The sequence below is a fragment of the Dermacentor albipictus genome, chromosome 5, assembly GCF_038994185.2.
Source record: "Dermacentor albipictus isolate Rhodes 1998 colony chromosome 5, USDA_Dalb.pri_finalv2, whole genome shotgun sequence".
Taxonomy (NCBI): domain Eukaryota; kingdom Metazoa; phylum Arthropoda; class Arachnida; order Ixodida; family Ixodidae; genus Dermacentor; species Dermacentor albipictus.
The window spans coordinates 99,231,450-99,252,897 of NC_091825.1; the positions used below are offsets into that span (position 1 = coordinate 99,231,450).

The window sequence follows — 21,448 nt, forward strand, 5'->3', positions numbered from 1 at the left end:
AAACTACCTGTCATCCCTCCACTACCATGCCCCCCTCCATCCCTCATTTCTTTCTTTCTTTCTTTCTTTCTTTTGTATAGGATGATACTCTTTGGTATATCTGTTCGAAACCGCGGTGTCCCACTTCAGCTGGCTACGTGAATATGGGTAAGATGTCAGTCAAATTTTGTACCCTAAAAAAAACAATATATGTAAGCGAGACGGGAGAGCCTATACAGTAGCTTTTCTGTAATCGCACCTATAGTTAGTGGGCATCGCTGAATGATACTTTTCCCGTTCTTTGCTCGCCTTCTCTTACGTGTTCCCATCTTGCTGCTGTTCTCTTGCGCGTATGTGCAGCGTATGTGTACGGTATGTCGTATGGCGATGCATTAAAGAGCAGTGCGCCGTCGCACCCATCCCATTTCTCGCTGTCGCCGCCGTCGCAGGTATATCGATTGTCGTCGTCGCGTTGTTAGCGAAGGCCCTGCGACGACATCGATGTCCTTGACGGGGAGGCGCGCGCGTGCACGGGCGAACTCGAAATGACTGCGCGTGTCCCCGGCGACATCTCTCCTCGTCCCATTATTCCTCGTCGTCGTGATATGGCCGTTGGGGTTACCTGCGTGCGTGCTGCTTCCCGCTCCCACTTCACCGCGCCCTCAATATTGGCTCGATGAAACCCGCGTGGACGTTGCTTTCAGAACGACGAGTGCGCCTCGCCATCGGCGCAATTAACTTTGCGCGACGCCACTTGGCTGGGTCTGTGCTCAGCTTTTCGACGATGCGTGCTGTGATATTTGGGGTCGGGCATAAAATAGATGGTAGCTGGCCCATGCCGTCGTCCAACTTATCCACGCTGAGGACGTTGTTGAAGGGATAGACTTGTTCCGATCGAGAACGAGAAATATGGAATTTATTTACAGTATCTACATGAGAACGTTACAGTTCGTCAGTCTAGCATGACTGAACGAGAATGCACACGAAGAGCCGACAATGGCTGCTTATAAACACTCTGTCCTCCTTAGATCCCTAGGTGAGGGATAACGGCCGTTCGACCAAACGGACCGTCCAAAGTCATCGTAGCCGACCCGCCTTTGAGGGGGAGGGCTTACGCACTCACTTCCGCACAGGTTGCACTGACCACACCAAGGTGAGAGGGTTCTCGCAGGCACGGTGCTTGACCCGAGCAGGCGCCTCTTCATCCCAGAGTTGACCCTTGCTGCATTTGGAGGCGATCCCACCGCTGGCAACCAGTTGTAAGAGTTGAGGAGGACTTTGGGATGAAAGCTTAGGAGTTTTATTTACATTATTTACAGTGAGAGTCAATTAACAGTCTTAAAGTCGTTACGGGCCGGCAGCAACTCGGACGCTGCGGCCCGTGGCAAGAAGTTCGAAAGAGATCAATCAAGGAATGCTCTAGGAATGCCCTCTTGCTGCTCCTGGTCTGTGTCTTCTTAAGCCCTTCGGTGTCTCGAAGACACGTCACGTTCGGCCAATGGGAGAGCCCGCTCAGGTGACGCCATTTTCGGCCAATCGGCGAGCCCGCTCAGGTGTCGTCACTTTCGACCAATGGTAGGCGCCCATGCGATGGTGTCACACCCGGCGGAGAGGGTCGCCGCTTGGTCCCCAATCGTCCGAGGGCTTACTTCTCCCTGCGGTCTTGCCTTGCTGACTTGCAATGCGCCGTCACAATAGGCGGATGGAGGCGACGCTGCCAGGTTTTCACGGTGCATTACATCAGTCTTGCCTCTTGGACCCAAGTTACCTGGAACAGTGCCAGGCTCTCGCTTCACTTTCGGGAAGAGTCAAGCAGTGAATAGCTCCACCTGCGGCACACGAGCTGGGGGCCGCCAACTTGTTTGCACGTGCCGCGCCTCTGGAGTGTGGTATCCGTGCATCTGCGCTTCTTAATTAGCTGTGGCGCGATTCGATGTGGTCTGGTGAACTCGAAGGAGGCTCAGGAAAAGGTCCCGTATCTAACACACTGCAGTAAGTGGCCGCCGCGTCTGTCCTTTGACCGACAACTTAAGGGAACAGGGTAGGCAAATTTTCCGAAAAAAATCAATTTTTTTGTTTTTGTGTAATTTAAAATCTCTATTCTCTCCTTAACATGGCCCAGTGTTTCATTTGCCCGTACGCGAAATATTTACCTCAAAATCAACATTTTTCGAAACCTAGGCAGCATCCAGCCACGCCCCCTTTGACACATGCTCGGGATCCATGCCTCTCCTAAACTGAAAAAAAAAATTTTTGCACCGCCTATTTTTTGTCACGTTTAGCGGAATGGCTGTCACTCATCTACCAACAGTGAAAACCTAGCTAGCATATTTCACTTAGCCAAACGAATCCTAAGACGCAGCTGGATTACTCGCAACGCGGGGCGTTTTGCTCGTGCTTTTGCGTGTTTTCGCGGATAATCGAATTTATTTAAACTTTGGTGCTGGTTATTTAGCGTTAATGCAATAAGGAAGCCAAAGAAGTACTTTGAAATACCTCTCTTCCACGGAAACCGGCATAAGTCGACCTCCAATGACGCCAATTCTCCGCAACACAATCCAGGAGTGGGCGCTGCGGCCACCACGTGAGCGTTTGCATCGAAGCTTTCGCGCTCGGTGGAACGCTCGAAGCAGAACGCCGGTGTTTCAGCAGCTCTGAAAGCCTGAGCTTCTCCAGAAATGTCTCCATGGAAAAACTCAGAACGCGAATGAGGCGTTCAACAAGGTTGTATGGGAGCGGGCTCCGAAGAATGTCTCTCTTGGCCTCAAGACGCTGAAAATAGTGACAATGGATGCTGTGCTAAATTTTAATGACCGTAGCATTGCTCGAGGTGACATTTTGAGGTCATTCGGAGTTTCTCCAGGACGGTTCACAGTCCAGTGGTTGCGCGAAGTTGACCGGCGGCGACTGTACTTTGCAGAGAGGGCTACACGACTGGTAACTAAGGAGGCCCGGAAAACAAGGCAGCTAGCACAGAAAAGAAGTGTTGACGATGGAGGGGACTACCAGGCTGGTGGCTATTGAAAAAATGCGCCAGAATTCGTTTCTATAGTCCTACATTGCAATAAAGCTTTTTCTTCCACTTCAAAGCCAATTATCTCAGAACACCAAATTTTGCTGCATTTGACCCTTTTTTTCAGAAACTACAAGCGCTAGGGCGATAACATTTCCCAGATATTGAGCAAACATTACAGAAAGTCTACTGAACTAGGATTTTAAATATTCTTGTAGGGGATTTTTGTTTACAGGCTATTTACTGCAGATTTCGGCTCTAAAATTAGGTGGGTCCTGTAAAAAATGAAAACAAAAAATCTAATCTCTAAAAAGAAATAATCCTAGTTCAGTAGCACTACCTAGCATTGCTGATTACAATGCCACCAAGGTTAATGTTCTAACCCCAGCAGATCACGAGAAAAAGGGTCACGAACATAGCCTAAAATGCATGGCTAGAATAGGACCTACCCTGTCCCCTTAAGCTGCGTGAGACGGCACCGCAGAGCATCTCCTTCTAGGAATTCCCCCGCTCCAATCGAACCGTGAATGTGTCGGCACTAACAATACTTGCTCCTCCGACTGCGTCTAGACATCTCGGCGCCTCACGGCAGGGGAAGCGGCGCATTGTCCTCCCTACAAAACGAGTCGCCGCCGCAGACCTGGTGGCGCCTATGGGCTGGGGACTGACGTATTGTCCTTTCAAAGCAGACATGGCGGCTCCTTTCCGTTGGTCGCATCCCGGAAGATTGCCAGCCCCCGCCGGTCAAACGTAACAGTGCCTAACTGCTCCATAACGAGGTTGGCTTATTGATAGGGCTTTCTGGCGCCAGTCCAGCGTGTTGTTTCGACGTTCCTCCATGACTTGTTTGCTCGGTGCAAACTCGTGAAAGGCGTCAAACAAGACGTTGGGTTAAAAAAAAAATATTTGCATTCAGTTTCCGTTCTCTTCTTGGGTCAGTTGATTCTTAATGTGCGTTTTCGCAGCGGTGAGACTTTGTCCTATGGCGATGCGGCGTTTCATCACTCGACGTGCAGGTCTCCATCCTACAGTCTTGCATTCTTCGTTCTATGCTACGTTTTGCTCTGTGGAAACACTCGTAGGGGAAAGCTCCAGAGAATAGCCGTGCGAGAATAGTTAGGGAGAATGTCTTTCACGTGTATACGTTGTGGAATGTCCATGGGCCTAAACGCCGCATTTCGCGAGGTTCGTCGTTGGCTCGACCAGAGGAACATTGCAGCGATGGTTGGAACTTTGGGCCGGGACGTCCGCAAATTTGGCACCCCACGTTGGGAGCCAAGTATTGAGTCAGGGCCACAGCTTTTATGCCAGCTGACCGGATGTTATGCTCCCGCATACCAGCAGATAGAGTGCCAAGGTACCTTTAACTGTGTCGGAGCCAGGCTGCTAACTATAGCGGTGACTTGGAAGCAGCGGCCACGTCTCCCCTTCCAGCAATGGTAGAAGATTGTGTTGCCTTCGCTTACTGTGCAAATCAGTGTACTTTCTACCTATCGCTACTGCTTTATGCATTCACTTCCCTTCGTGGGTGCCTCGTGCATGACACGATATGGGAACGTTTGCTGCGTGACTCCAAAGACATCTTTGTGAGTTGTATACTCGCGGACTGCATTCTGTGGCTATGAAGGGAAAGCTGCGGAGGCAAAACGCGCACAAGTGAAGGCGCTTCTGAAAAGAGCCCCTCGTTTTAGTCGACCTTAGTTTAGCCTATAGGGAAGAGGAAACACAAACACCATATCAGCAGCAGTTAAATAAGACGGAACACATCCCTGAGTGTAAAGGTTTACCCGATTTGTGGCTTTTGCCTTCCGCGTCTGGGCAAACGCGAAACCACCACACGTGGAAACTGCGCCGATTTAGCGTCTGTTACGAGCAACGAGAAGCACTGTCAAACGCTGGCGGACTACATGACGCCGTAACACATGTGCACCGTAGCTTTGCCTTCATAGCGGCAGAATGTTGCCCGCAAGTACAGAAGGTTTTCAGAGTCCGTGCAGGTATAGAGCTCATACGGGTTCGATTCGCACCTGTCAGCTCCATATGCTCGGGTTCTATTCGCGAAAGGAGCGCATGCGGATTCCTGAATCTAGGTGGTGTCGATTCGATCTGATAGCCGCTTTATTTATTTATTTTTTTTTTAACCATCAGGACACAGACTAGCATACCTGCATACGCCTATACACAATAGTCATTCTTGCATGGTTGAGTCCTTATGCTGAATTGTGCGTTTGTTTGTGATCTCCGCTGCTGGCCTCGTCGGCGAGGATATACGGACCTCCGTATGCGGGCCATTGTTGCGCTTCGACCGCGTGACAGTTCGTCAGCTGTCCGATTGTATCGGCAGCCGCATTCGTGGCGGCAGAGGAGGCTGTCTGGATCGACGAGGTCGGATGGAGGGGTCCGCCCTTGTATAATGGCCCTCCGAGCGGGTTGTGAAATGGCGAAAGTCGGTCACCACCCTTCAGCGTTCTTCGTCGATCCTGTCGCTTATTTTTATTCAGTAATTCTTTGTTATTGTTTCACAGCGACAGATGCACGCGGCGTTGTCGCATGTGGCCCACGGGCTGGCGCTTGCTGTCTTCGACAGCTGTCGAGGTGAAAGTGACGGCAGCAAATATTCGAGGCACTTTTTTTTATGGTGTTTTGCTTGCTCTTGCAGCATTTCTGCAGGCAGCCTTGAAGGCTTCCGATATAAGCTAATACGCTAGAACGTGCGTGTGAAGAATGTTCCTTGGCACGCTGTGTAGTTGCCCTCTCATATCTTGTGGATTTTGAGGTTGAAAGGTACATAAATTTTGGGTAATTCGCTACGCTTTGGTCATTCTACGTAAATATCGCCCATCGAGGAAATTGGGTGCACAGTATACTGTTTGCGAGAATAGGTTCGCGTAGACATGAGCGATGCAATGTGCAGGGTTGCAGTCAAGCAATATAGATTGCGGATCTCGTACAGCTTCGAGCCATCGACTAGAGGCCGGCGTTCACAAATGCACTGCGAAGAATCCGCACGGCACGCAGTGTGTATGTAGTCCTGCATGGTTCCGTCCGTCGATGCTGCTCGCATTTCTCATAACATTGCTTTTCAGATCGTTCTGCCGAAGAAAGCAATGAAAGCAGGCTAGTCCTGTGCAGTGCACCTGTCGGCGTGTAATGTAATTAGCCGACTGCCGCGCTCTATAGTTCAGGCCATCCCTTACAAAAAAAATTGTTGAAAGGTTATTGAAATATCATTGTTCAACGTCAACAAATGACCTTGAAAGATCATTGGGGAATTGTTGAAACAGCATTGAGGAAATTGTTGACAAGTGTTGATAATTGGCCCGCGACATTCTGTCGAAACATCATTGTGGCCTCTCAATTTGAAAGATCGTAGGCATATCGTTGAAACTATGGTGTATTTCAATATTGAAAGCCCATTGAAGCATTGTTGAAGATGTGTTGTCTGTCAATATTGAAAGCCAATTGACGTATTGTTGAAATGTGTCGTTTGTCAATGTTGAAAGCCCATTGAAGCATTGTTGAAGCTCAAAATTGAAAGCCCATTGAAGCATTGTTGAAGATGTGTTGAGTCTCAAAATTGAAAGCCCATTGATGTGTTGTTGAAATGTGTTGTTCATCAATATTGAAAGCCCATGGAAGAATTGTTGCAGATCTGTTGAACATCAACACAAATTATGTTGAAAGCCCTTTAGGCCCCACTGGGTATTTAGCAGTTTAAACCTGCACTTTCCTTAAAATACTGCTGAGCTATGTTGCATATAATTACCTTTGATGTCACGTTGGTATGTTTGCTGTGAGAGGGCAGGGATAAAATTTAAATACAGGGGTTTTGTATCGCAGGCCTCTGCCACCCTGGGCTCAAAAGCATGGTCCCAGATCGCCTGTAATAAACCATATTGTAAAACTGCTAGCAGTACTGTTATGCCACTTTTTTCAATTGTCAGAGTGGATGGACCTCCACAATATTAAGAGTGCTGAACTGATGCAGACAAAAACCATTTTTCTAGGTGAACTGTTTATTTGTAAACAAACATCTGTGTAAATGTACAACCATTTGTAGTTTGAGCACATCAGAAACTTCTTTAAAACTATTGCACAATACAAACTTCCTGCAGCTTGACACCATAACAAAACAGAATACTGAAGATGTAGTCTGTGTGGCCCTCAAGTAAAACACATTTCTCAAAAAAAATAAATTTTAAAAAATAAATACCTAAATTAAATGTAGAAGCAGACTGACATGACTTAATAAGAGCACTCAAAAAAGCCACTTGCTTTCTCTATTTGGGAGCCAGTGGTACTATTACCATGGCACGATTTGCTTGAGCCCACAGCACTCAACTGAGACCTGATATGCAGGGTGGTTATCTTTAAGTTTCATGGAATTTATTAAACACGGACTGTTGCAGCTAACATAATTCTAGATACAGAGTGCCAAACATTATTTGCATGAGAAATCAAGACACCATAGTCAGCTGATTAAGAAAAACTCAGTTCCTAATAAAGCTTTTCAAATTGTAGAAGGTAATTTTACAAGGTGTATGCACTTAGAACGAACTTCCAGAATGGCACCAGTAACGAGACACATGCCATCAAACTGGCTGTAGAAATGCACTGCTGTAGCACTTACTTTTTTTTAACAGAACGCACTGTTATGCATTGAAGCACAAAAGTAACCGGAATGCCCATGTATTTCTCACATTTATGGAAAAATTTCGCAACTGGTGTCATCCTGGAAATTAATTTCAAGTGAATATGTCTTTCAAAATCACTGGCTACAATTTGCAAACTGAAATATGTGCCGTGATGTTATAAGTGAATTAATAAATTTATGAGAATCAGTTTAATGTTTCCATTTCTTGTGCTAGTAATGTCCACCTCTGAATAATCCAGCTCAAGAACAAAAATTATGCTACCTGGCACAGACAACTTAAAGATCTGTAAAACTGAAAAAGGATCACTGTACAATCCTTATTTGTTGCTTGAATGGTATGTGCCAATTTCGGTAAACGTTACATACTTCTGAAACATGGCAATCACAATAAGTGATGCTTATAGGAGCAATTTATTATGCTGCATTGCTGTTGCATGATCCAGTTGTGTTTTCCGCCATGATAACGTTCCTGCGCAGGTCATTCCATATCAAGCGACTTATTCATATTAACTACTTCAGATTTTTATATGGAAAAAAAAACAGCTATTAGTGATGTGCTGGAATCAAAGTTACTCCTTCTGAGAGTTCCATTACAATTTTATTCACTGCCACAAAAAAATAACGAAAGAATTCAGAAAAAGATATGGTTTCATGCAAACATGAAAGGCACATCATTGCCATTACCAGAGATCTTTCGTTGCATTTTAAATTTAAGCCGACTTATACCTATTAATTTTTACTCATGTATTTTAGAAAGCAATAAGTTATTTTTACAAAGTTATGTCAAATGCAGTTTTTATTGAACTCTGACAATGGCACAGATGCACTTGCAGGTGTGCGATTCCATGCCGAATCGACCAGCGTTTTTTTGACAGCACACATATAGCTGAAACATTACATATGTTTACTAGAGTTCAAAACTCGTTACCCACTTTTATTTATTTTTGCCAGATATTTTGTAGCACTTTGGTGACAGTTTAGTTTTCCTGCTCAGCTGAGCTAGAGGACATCAATCAACATTCTTCTTCAAATGCACATTGTATTGATCGAGGCCTTCAAATGGTGCGCGTGGAAATACGGTGAAGTGATGCAACTGCCAAAATAGCCAATTTTTTAAATATTTGAATACTTCATTGCTTTCAGCACCGGCAAAAATGAGTCAAATTGCAATCCGTTAGTTTTTTTTTTTTCGTAACGAAAATTTACAGGACAGAAATTAAATACAGAATGGTAGCCCAGGTGACATAGTATAGCAAAAAAATGTGAAGCTTTGAAGGTTCAGCTAATCACCTGTAAAAAAAAAACAAATTTTAATCTTTTGCAAGAAGCTTCATGTTGAAGAAAAAAACAGCTTTCATGGTTGGCCAAAAAGTATGTGATACATTATTGGATAGCTCTACATGTCTGCAATGCATGTGTGAAGTTAAAAAAGGCATTATTTTTAAATGCGAGAAATTATTTTTTGAAATTTTGTCAGCACCGACTTTTCTCAGGTGTGCGCACTGCTTGCCGGCTGGGAATGCAGACCACAAAGCTGGCTTCGTCTCCAGACAGATGACAGAGAAGCGGTGTTAGTGTCTGCATTTTATTGCCAAGGGACACATGCTCTAACGCACTGAGGCTTGTGTTTGGTGTGGGCCAGGTAAACCATACAGCCATTGCACGTAAAATATCAATACGAGGTCTGCTAGAAAAGTATCCGACCTTTGGCTGAAGAAAAAAAAAAAACTGGGATAACTGGAGCGTTGGAAACCTAATCACTCTCAAAGTAGTCTCCTTGGGACTCCAGCCACTTCTCCCAGCGGTGCTGCCATTGTTAGAAGCATTCCGAGAAGGCCTCTTTCCGAATGGAGTTTAGCTCAGCTGTCGTTGCAGCCATAATGTCTTCTCTTGTCTGAAATTGTGCTTCTTTCAATGGCCTCTTGATTTTGGGAAATAGCCAGAAGCCGCAGGCGGCCATATAAGGAGAGTAAGGAGCCTGCCGAACTACAGGAGTCTGGTTTTTCGCCAAAAAAGTCTGAATCAAGTGCGAGAAAAGCATTGTCGTGATGGATGCGCCAATTTCCTGTTGACAACTTTGGTATCTTGCGCCACACAGCATCACATAGGCCATGGAGGACATCCCTGTAGTAGTCTTTAGTGATTGTTTGACCCTGTGGTGCGTACCCGTGGTGTACGCACCACAGTGTGGTGCCACACTGCGGGAGTCAAAGAAAGCAGTCAGCAACACTTTAACGTTGATGCGCACTTAGCGGTCTTTGGTTGGTGACGTGGAATGCTTCCACTGTAATGACTGGGATTTGGTTTCCCGGTCATAAACATACATCCACGACTTGTCACCAGTGGTTATGGTGTTCGTGAAGTTGGGGTCACTGTTTGTGGAATCCAGCATGTCTGTGAGACTTCAACACGAAGTTGCTTTTGCTCTACCATGAGCAGCTTGGGAACGAATTTCGGGGCAAATCTCTTCATGGCCAAATCTTCGGTGATAATGGAATGTGGATAAAATGTGCTGATGCCCACCTCTTCCACAATTTATTGGATAGTCACACGACGGCCCCGCATCACCACAGGGTTCACTTAGGCAATGACCTGGTCATTTCGGCATATTGATGGCCGACTGGAGCGTGGCTCGCTCGCCACCGATGCATGGTCCTCTTTAAACTGGTTGTACCACTTCTTAATCTGTGTGCTGCTCATAGCGTAGTCACCGAAAGCAGTCTGAATCTTCCTAATGGTTTCCACGTGGCTGTCGCCCAGTTTCTGGCAAAATTTGACGCAGTAGCACTGCTCCAGTCGCTCCGCCATTTTCCTTGCAATAAAAAAAACGACGAGAGCACTGTGTACTACCTCATTCAAATGCTGCGTCCCAGCAATTCACGCTATTGGCAGGCGGGAAAAAATTCGTGCATGCGCGAAAAGGTTCAAGGGTGGCTGATGAAAACGCGCTTGTTTCATATTCATCAGGTGTCTGCAAAAAAAAGTCAAATACTTTTCTAACAGACCTCGTACGTATTAATGTGTGAGGGAATCCTGCAGTGTTAAAAGATATCTTTCATGCAGTTTACAAAAAGAAATATCGGCTATTATGTAGACAGTAAATCCAGGAAGAGCGCTGATATTGTTCATACAAAGCATTTTAAAGGGCATGTCGCACTGCAATGCAACACAGAGGGAGCAGGACACTTCGTGCCCTGCTCCCTGGAGCCCAATGATGATGCAAGTAGAAAACACCTTCATAATAAGGACTGAAAACCTACATAAGTGTGAACAAATTCTTGTGGTGTTGTTTGCTACCACTGTTTCAGAGCCAGAACGTGTTCATCTATAAAAGTCATATTTGCCTTGTTCAGTCTGATGTGGTCAGACACCACTGGCGACCACTTTTTGCATTCATGTTAAAAAAATACAAGTTGAGACTGCAGCTGCAGCGCTTGACGTCACCTGCCTTCGCAATGATAAAAAAGGCAGTCAGTTTGTTGAGTAGTTTTTGTGGCTAATTATATTAACAATCTTTCCTTGCTAGCTGACATGGCTTCATATATTTATGCTATATTTATGCTGTATGTGTGATCCACAAATGAACATTAGAGAAAATAATTTATTGCACTTAAAGAATACCTTTTTGTTACTTGTCACATGCATAGCAGACATGTAGGGCTGTGTAACGATGGGCGACATACTTTTGTGCCAACCACCAAAGCTAATTTTTTACCTTCAACACGAAGCTTCTTGCAAAAAATTGGAACTTTCAGTTTTTTTAGCTGATCAACTGAACCTACAAGGCTTGAAATATTTTGCAGCTATCCCAAGTCAACCAGTCTGATTTTATATTTATTTTGTGCCTTCTGTATTTCCCTACATTAGAAGAAAATTCAAACTTTGCAAATTTTGGCAGTCACACCACTTGTCTCTTGACATGAACATCATCTGAATATCTGGATCATACAATTTCCCTTTCAAAAGAAACGTGTATCAGTGCCTTCTAGCTTAGCTGGGCAAGAACAATAAATTTTTGCCAAAATTCAAAAAAATTTTTGCGAAGGAAAATAAATGGGGAGCAAGAGTTCGGAGTTTCAACTATATCTGTGATGGTCAAAAAAACGCTGGTTGGTTGCCCTGGAATGACTTAAGTGTATGCATGAAAGCAAATTTTCTCGAAAATTTTCTCATTGTACCTACTCAAAATCAAGCAAACTTGAAATGCTTTGCCATAGTGGAACAGTTCTTGACAAAATTGGGTGGTTTGGCATGAAATGACTTAAGATACTTAAAAAATATATTAATAAGGAAACACTATCCTTACTGGAACCATATCAACAACTAACATAAAAATGTAGTGAACTACAACAAAGCACAGTACTTGTATTCTGGATTAAGCAATCCAATGTGGGCTTCTCAGGAGACTTGCATAATTAGCATAAATAAAATTAACATAAAAATGTCAAGGCATAGAGAGGCACAACATTTGTATGCTCATTTGAGAAATCCAAATTGAGCCCTTCAGGAGACTAACATAAAACATAAAAATGTCGAGAGTTACAAAAGCACAACACTTGTGTTTTGGTTTGAGCTGTCCAACTTGGGCTCTTGAGAGGCTATTGGTCCCATGCGAGAAGCGAGGCCAGAGTTCTTTACATAGGGCATGTTGGTACCAGGAAACTTGTGACACGTGAAGCCTGCAACAACAAGAAGCCAGAACAAGTTTTAAAAAGCAACTTCTACATGCAAAAGAATGGCATGCAATATGCCCTTGTTATAATGAAATTGATTTATGTATTTGTGTTGCTTAATTCCAACTTTCCACGGGTACAGCTTTGCAGCATGACCATTTAAATTGATTCTGTGTGGCACGGGACTCCACTAAGTGTCAAATGCAGGAAAGGGCAAAGAGGAACAAAACACTGTAGCAAAATAACTTTACGAATATCCTCAATGTCGAAGATGTGAACTTTGCTTGCTGAGAAACAAAATGGTGAAAAAAATTCATGTTGTTCATAAATAAACCTGAACTGACAATTAAATTATTTCTTGTAACTTTCATAATTAAAATGTGCAGCATTTAACTGTGCTTTTCCATGCTCCAAATACAATACTGTCATGTCACTACAATTGAGTGTAGCTTCATTTGAAGTTAGGTTTCCCGAGTTCACATGCAATCGGAATGTACTTCTCGCCTTACAATGACTTAGAACTTTCTACATTAAAGAAGACACTGCTTACAGCAAAGTATGTTTTCTGCCTCAACGACTGAATTACTGTTATAATGAGGATTCCATGTAGTTGTGCACCAAGCTGCTTAGCATGAAACATGCAGAATGTGACAGATACGAAGAAATGCTGTCTTTTAAGAGCCATATGCCATCGGACTGACTTCTTTAACCCTTTTAGGGTTTACTGCCGTACATCTGTGGCTGTGACGGAACGTTCTGAAAAAAAATGCCTTTTCAGAACAAAGTGTTGCCTAGCATCCCACTGGAAGTGCTGCAACCTTCCGAGACTTCTAGAAAATATTCTTAAAGTGCTGTCGCTCCATGGGTTTCTCCAAAACTGATTTTCACTTAGCTCCTTGGTGTCTGTCATTGCAGTAATTTGGGAGTGTTGCCACAAGTTTTTGTAAGTTTCATTACACAAAAAAATTATGCTGCTTTATCCTGCATAAAAAAAATAAAACATCTAAAACTGCAAATACTGAAATGGTATTGCCACTTCATCGTTATTTAAAAATATTATTTACCACTTCATTTTCTTGGAACGTCACTCTGAAGAACTTAAATCTGCAATACAAATATTAAGGGTGCACGAAAAGTGATTTTTGAGGCTGAACCGAATAATGCTAGAAGCAAATCAAATAATGGATAGCTTCTGAATAATGAACAGCTGATATCACAATTAATGTAAGATGAGGCTCACAACCTAGTATTATTACTGTTTGCGAGTTTCTGTCATTGTTATGTTATGAAGAGCTGTTTATTAAAAGCACAAATGGAGCAGCAAAAGGTTTCTTCACATGCACAGGACTCTTCAGTAAGCATAAATGATTGCTGTACAGCCTCTAAAGTACAGCTACTTAAGTAATGTAGCCTGGTCTGCTATTCTTACAAGTTCTTACGTTTTATGTCTATACTATGTTACTGGACGTGAAAATTTACCGTACTTTGGCTCAAATTTCATGTTTTATTGGTGTTTCGAAATATTAGAATACTCACATTTACAAATAGTGACCATTCAAAGACTAAATTGAATAGGACACTATTCAATTCGAAAGTTTTGAGCATTTGCAAACCACAAAAAATATTAACTCCTAAATTAGAGAGGCATATTTCTCCCCAAAATGTGACCCTCAACGGGCTAAACAAGAGCGACAGAAAAGCCCATTCATCTTTTTGATTATTTTAAGCCCATAATCTACTTGGCAATGGTTCATAATAACCCTGTTAACAGGTAGGTGAAGTAAGGAAGCAGGAATCAATTCTAACAATTTCAGAATGGGAGTAGTGGACATGTCCGATGGACTGTAAGAAGCTTTATACATTAGGCCCCAAGAGCCTATTTTCAATTTATTGAAGTATATGGGGAAAAGCCACATAAATATTTTTTTCATATCTTAGAATACAAAGTGATAAAGTGTGTGTTAATAAATACGAGTCATAGGTTAAGTGCTTAGAATGAGTAAGCACCCACTAAACGTAGTACTGTTGACAGCAATGCTTGCAACTCTGTCCATGTTGTTTCTTTGATTGAAACAACCAAAAGAAAATTGCCACACCACTCACGTTCCCTCTGCTAAAAGGCTGCTGTCTGGCATCACATGGACCTCCTTCAATATAGGAGCAACCTTAATTCGATGTGGTTTGTTAAAATTGGTGAATCTACTGTTTCACATCTCAGAACCTGGAGAGCTGTTTTGATTTCTGCAATTTCGTGAACGTGCTCCTGCTCGAGCTGAGCAGTAACCACACTTGAGCATAGCTTCTCCGCAATTCGTGTATTAGAATAACACTTTCAGGCTAATTAAACATGTCCTCCATGCCAATAGATTTGGAGCGTGCTTCACAGACAACTATTCCTTGCAATGACAGCCATGTAGCACTGCTAATGCGCCAATGCAGCTCATGTTATGTGGTGGATCCACTAAAAACTTTCAGCAGTGAAGGCAGCTTTCAAATTTTAGAAGCATTTGTGTATGGCGGCATTACGCACTTATGATCATATGAACAGTCATTCCAAATAGTAGGCTATCGTAGCACACAACTGCACACACGGGCTACTTGAAAGTCGTTTGTTATGCGAATGGCAAGTTCATAATTTTAGAAAAAAATTTGAATGTAAAAATGCAACCAGAAAGGATATATGGTACTTGCCTATAACAGCACTGACCCTGGTGGGGTCAAGAGCCTTTTTTGCCCCTTGGTGTTATTTCCAAAGGCCAAATGGCCCATGAGCTCCTCCTCTGTGAACACATGGTGAAGCAAGGCCCTTGCAAACTTTCCTGGTCCACCATGGCAGGCCATGGTAAGCTGTGCCAGGATAACCTTCTCAATGTGCACTCCTTCAACCTATGTGAACCTGCACGTTTAAGTAAATGTTAGCAAAACAGTTTTAGGCCTTTCAAGCACATTCACACAACAGCCCTACTGCAAATAAATTACAAAAGTACCTGTTGCAAATCTAGAATGCTAAACTTGACTTCTTACAAGCTTCTTATGCTGTCTGGATGCCACGTTTCAGAAAAACAATCCAGCACAAACAAGAATAAACCAAAGTATCCAAACATCTAGTACTTGAAAAAGGGGAGTACCAGCGAAACACAAATGACATGCACACAAGGAAACGGCATTAGACACGGACTCCCTGTCTAACGCCTCTTCCGTGTGTGCGCGTCCTTTGTTTTGCTGGTACCCCCCTTTTTCAAGTTCATCATGCACCAACTGGCCCAAGAGCTTGAGCTAATGCACATCTAGTACTATTTATTGTGATTACCATTCTTAGGATACTTCATATTTTCAGGTCTCTATTTTCCCATCCATTTGTGTCAATAGGTAGCCCATGGCCTAATGGGAAGATTGGGCTGCTATGTTGAGGGAAGAGTTCAAGATCAACCGTGAGAACAGCTTGCCTTGGGTGACTGGGTATGCGACCGTGGGCATATGCCACTTTTCAATGAATCTCTTTCCCGCTATCTTGGGCAACTGCTGCTGCTTGTGTTGGCAAGCAGCATTAGGAGCTCGAAGAGGGACATGATTGTCGATCATTACTAAGATTACCACTACACATCATGTTCGCTGGCTATGCTCCAGATGTAATATGTGAGATTCCACTCCACTGTATGAAATGTACATAAGTTGCAAGGACAGTATGTGCCAACCACCACCTCAATTAAATTAATCGACTCGCAAAGCACAGGCTGCACAAGATCACGGAGTGAACTCAGAAGTCTGTGGACAGTCAGTTGATGTCCATGTCAGGGACTTCTAGGGAGACTCGGTCATTTCCTCGATGTGCATCATCGTGCCGTCACACATTGTATTACAATTCTGTCTGTCTTGTTGTACCACCGTTCTAATAGTCATCACGTATCACCACAATTCAATATATAAATAGACACTTATATCTACTGTTTATTTAATCTTTATGAAGAATACTTTGAGCATGAGTTTTTGCAGAGATCATGAATTCTACAGCTTAAAGGAGCACTAAAGAAAAATTAAATTAATTAAATTCTGGCATTTTAAGTGCCAAAATGACAATCTGATGTTTAGGCACGCCATAGTGGGGAACTCTGGACTAATTTTTACTAAATTAGGCTGCAAGGTACCTGGGCAGTTTTGTATTTACCCTCCATCAAAATGCGGTTGTTTGATCCTGTGACCTCGTGCTTAGCGGAGCTGTGCCAACACCCCTAAGCAACTACGGCATGAAAGCACTAAAGAGAAAAATTTTAGATGTATCTGTACATGACCTTCCTACAATTCAAGAGATTCACTCATACCGTGACAAGAGGCTGAGTAAACTGTAAAAGCAGCAAGAGGAAAGATTGGTGGCAGTGCTGCCTTAAAGTTACCACACCCGCTTGCTGTGACGTCATGGATTTAGATGATGTCTGTTCAGGTGTAGCAATTTTTTTTACAAATAAAGATGTTCTTCATCATATTCCAAAATCCCAAATAAAAAGCGTCAGGAACATTTACAGAACCAATACAACCAAAGTATGAAAAAATACTTGGAATCCATGATGTGACAATGAGGTGTCAGCACGAAGATTTTGGGGCGATACTCAGAAAATTAAACTTTGAGCTTTATTTTCTCTAATAATCAAGCAACTACCAAGAAATTTACAGAAGTAGTTGTTTAAGACGATGCTTTATTTAAAATTAATTTAGGGTGTCATTAGTGTCCCCTTAATACAAAACAAGGAATTCACTTGGCTGCGTAATAGGTTAACATGCATCACTGGTTCTCATTAAAGTAGGATTATCAGTATAGCAAAGGGCATGCACTAGCTGCTCCAGAGGGGAGCCCTTCCACTTCCCCTCAACCTCCCAATTTCCAATTTATGAGCAGTGATGCAATTTCTGTATCTTAACAAGACATAATGCCAAGATAGAGCATGTGGTGACCGGCACTTCGCACCATCCAGCTCGGCATCAATCTTTTTGGAATTTGGCCCTTGAAATGCAGAAAGCCCCGATCATTGCTCGTTCTTCAGCCAACTTTCTCGAAGGGTGCTGCTGTTCTGGTTTGATACATCTAGCAGTGCACTGCTGTATGACATAGGCCATTATACCTTCGTTCTGGTAAAACTATAAAGATGTTCACTCATGTAGACCACTAATGTCCACACTAAGTTTCATATCAGGCATATACACTGAAAATGACACATTCTGCGTTTAATATGTTCACATGTGACACTGAATTCACTCCCAGTCCCGGTGTAGTTTTAAAGTCTTTCAGCTGAGTGCTTAAAGGCACCATGTCTCCTAATGAAGGCACTCTGCACCAATTGATCACTGGAGCAAATGCCTTGCCGTTGCATCAGCAATGTTGTTTTTTTTCCTGCTTCCTGCAATACATTTTCACGGCATCACTGTATTTGATCATGGTGACGCTACAGAATGGATGACCAAAGAATTCACCTTTAGCGTGCCAGCTGGGGCGTCTCCCAGCTCACTTTGAATCTGAAAAAAGATGTCAGTATTAAAACGTGAAGCCACGATGCAGCAGAAGCAACAATCAAAAGAGCTACATGGACCATTAGGCTGACATAAATGGACGGATACAAATGACTAGTCATCGAATACACGAAAGTGTGGCCGCTCTTGCCAATGGCAGTGTGAGCTTGTCAAATAATTTATTTCACATTCCTCTTATTTTTAAAATTATTTCCACGCATCTACTTAACTGTTATGGCCACATATTAAAGGCAGCTCCTTCATATAAAGCCCCAGTGTTACATTCTTTTACTCCCCGTCTACCTGATGCTACTGAAGTTTTGCTTACACTCAAAGAAAGAATTTCACAGACCTGCTCTTTCGACAAAAAACATTATTCCAAGCTTGTGGCAAAGCGTCGTCATTTAGTTCACAACGATGCGCTCCCCTTTCAATCTGCTCACTGTGTAGTGCTCGGATTCAAAGCAAAAATGGCTTTTCGACATAACTAGCTACTTCTATGGTCACAAGAAACAATGCTAATTATTGATGTTTATGTTGCCGATAACATATACATGCCGCCTCGAAACACAGTGGGACGACAAGGCAGATATGCCAGGCATTTATCTCGTTCCTTTACTGATTTTAAAACTTTGTTACATCAATCAGTTACTAAAGTGCGAAAAGCTGAAATTTCACGCTGTTACATTTCTTTAATGTTCTATCCCAGTAAAGTAGGACCTGGAGTGCCATGAAATCTGCCTTTCCGTGAATGCAGAGCACCTACGCGAAGCCGTTTGGGCGAAGCACTCGATGGCACCGAACGGAGAAGATAAAAAAAGAAAGTTGAATGCGCGCTAACAGGTGGAAAACAAAACACACGCGGTTGGCAAGGCGTATAACTCGGTGATTTCGCAGCACTCTGTGGCATCACCCCTATTGTATGTCACGTATCGCATAGAATCGCGTGTACGCACTTGAAATTTTTTATTATTGCGAGACAGCCTCCTCTGTGTTTTCCGGTCGCGCGAACGTCGGCCGCACGGCGTGACAGATAGTGGCGTTGAAGCACCGCGGTGTCACTCGATCCTGAAGGGAACAGCGCAACAGAATACATTTTTGCTGATCCCACAGCCCCCCCCCCCTCCCCCCCCCCTTTGTTGCTACAGCTCACTCACACGCCTTGTACTAGCGTGGCGCAAACGAAATATCTTCGATTACAGTACAGATAGGATGGTTTCACGTCGCATTGTTATGCGCTCATTAATAAGGCTAACTCAATCGGTGCTCGAACACCGTATCAGAAATCATGGCGTACAACAGCCCTGTTTTAGCTGGCACCACATAGCTGCCTTACGTCACCACAAGCGGAAAGTAAAGTTAAACCAGGACAAAGCTCCACGTTATATATCACAAATCTAGTGCTGTACAACCAATTCTCGCAACGGAAGGATAGTGCTAGGAATGAAAAGTAGAAAAGAGGCGCGCGGAAAAACACGCACAGGCGCTGAACTCATTTCCGGGCTCCCGTACACCGCTTCGCAATGGACGAACAAGGGGAATTCGAAACATCAACTCACCTTTGATGACGCTGAGTTGGAGGCGATCATGGCGATCTTCGAGGCAACAAGCCCATAAAAAGCGAGCAACACGCAGGAATATTCCAAAGATGTCACAGCGAAGCACACAAAGAACGCAGAAAAGCAGGAAGCTTTCAAGCGAACAGCGTACACGAACTCGCCGGAATGCTCCAAGCATCAACACCGCAAACGCGCAATCATACATGTACACTCATACAAATACACGCTTATATAATCATAAATTGTACTATTTGATAACAAATTCTGTGATTTCATGTTATTACAGAACAATTGTTGTGCTTTGCATGTGTATGAAAGTTTTTTGCTTCACTTCTTTGATGAACTACTTTCTTTAGCGCAGTAACGCGGTGCACCGGCCGGAGCTAATGGAGTGCGCGGGAAACGGCGCCAAATTCAAACGTCGCAAACGCCATGCTAATTTGTGCGCGCACAGTTTTCGTCGTTTGGATTTTAAAAAAAAGTAATGCGTGCCGCAACCATGCGAACTGAACTATTGACCAGAAAAGTACAGAAACGTCGCTGTTTGTGCTTCTTATTTCGACGTCACAGCAAACTGCAGGCGGTCTGCCGTCCCATTCTTTTAAACATTTGTGTGTGTGCTTCTGCGCTGTGCGATTTGTCACCGAGAACGTATAGCAGCGCAGATTCTGCTTGGTGGCCGAGCAGATTCCCAACACATTCGCCAGCACCCCGTCTACGTCACAGAAAAGAATGTGGCCTCCATGTGAAATATGAGCACGATGACATACATATCAGCCAAGCTTTTCGTTTCGTTCTGTAGCGTGCTAACGGGTGACATCTAAGCGATACGCACTCTGTAAAAACGATGTTCACTCCTTTATCCGCCGCACCCGCCGTGGTGGCATAGTGGCCTGAGGTGTTGCGCCAATAACCAGAGTGCTTGGGATCTAATGCCGGCCGGGGCGGCTGCATTTCGATGGAGGTGAAATGCAAGAACGTCCACTGTGCGTTCGGTGCAGGTTAAAGGACCCCAGATGGTGAAAATAAATATGGAGTTTCTTACTACGGTGCGGCTCATAATCAAAGCGTGGATCTGGCACGTCAAACCCCAGACTTGAATTTTGTTAACGTTCTCCGCCACCTTGACCATATTTAACATGGAGGCATGCAATGCCGTTTCCTAACACACAGCCAGGGCACTGCCCCCTTATAATGGACGCCGATGGAAATGCAGGATGCGTCCAATCATCGGTTGTTTGTCACTGCTAGTAGGGACGTTTGTCTTCTCAAACTGCATATATATATATATATATATATATATATATATATATATGCAGGGTGTTTCTTCCTGCTAACTTTAGGCCGAGTGTAAACTCTATGCATTCTATGACGACGCGACTAAATGCATGTTGCTCCCTTTGGTATGTAGCGTGTCGCGCTATTTCTGTGTTTTGCTTAATTAGCTAATTAGTCAAGGATAATTAACCAACTTCTGAAGCAAGGAAGTTAGGAAAAAAATTCCAATTAGAAAGTTGCAGAGCAGTTGGCAACACGTACGAATAAACCGTTTCTGTCTTTCTATGTGTTCCCTTACAAAAAAAATTGTTGAAAGGTTATTGAAATATCATTGGTCAACGTCAACAAATGACCTTGAAAGATCATTGGCGAATTGTTGAAACATCATTGAGGAAATTGTTGACAAGTGTTGATAATTGGCCCGCGACATTTTGTCGAAACATCATTGTGGCCTCTCAATTTGAAAGATCGTTGGCATATCGTTGAAACTATGGTGTATTTCACTCTTGAAAGCCCATTGAAGCAGTGTTGAAGATGTGTTGTTTGTCAATGTTGAAAGCCCATTGAGGTATTGTTGAAATGTGTAGTTTGTCAATGTTGAAAGCCCATTGAAGCATTGTTGAAGCTCAAAATTGAAAGCCCATTGAGGTATTGTTGAAATGTGTTGTTTGTCAATGTTGACAGCCCATTGAAGCATTGTTGCAAATGTGTTGAGCCTCAAAATTGAAAGCCCATTGAGGTATTGTTGAAATGTGTTGTTTGTCAATGTTGACAGCCCATTGAAGCATTGTTG

General features: G+C 43.5%; 1 protein-coding gene and 1 long non-coding RNA gene across 2 annotated transcripts in view; one reads left to right on the forward strand and one right to left on the reverse strand.

Moving 5' to 3' along the window:
* Positions 1–21,448, forward strand: part of LOC139059974 (beta-1,4-N-acetylgalactosaminyltransferase bre-4-like) — a 209,222-nt gene that overhangs the window by 24,533 nt on the left and 163,241 nt on the right. The gene's annotated exons all lie outside the window — the stretch shown is intronic.
* LOC139059972 (uncharacterized) lies at positions 8,784–19,558 on the reverse strand. The gene is made up of 4 exons (XR_011514536.1): positions 19,378–19,558; positions 17,783–17,824; positions 15,011–15,215; positions 8,784–12,325 (listed from the first exon to the last, which is right to left on the reverse strand). It is a non-coding gene; the product is annotated as an uncharacterized lncRNA (long non-coding RNA).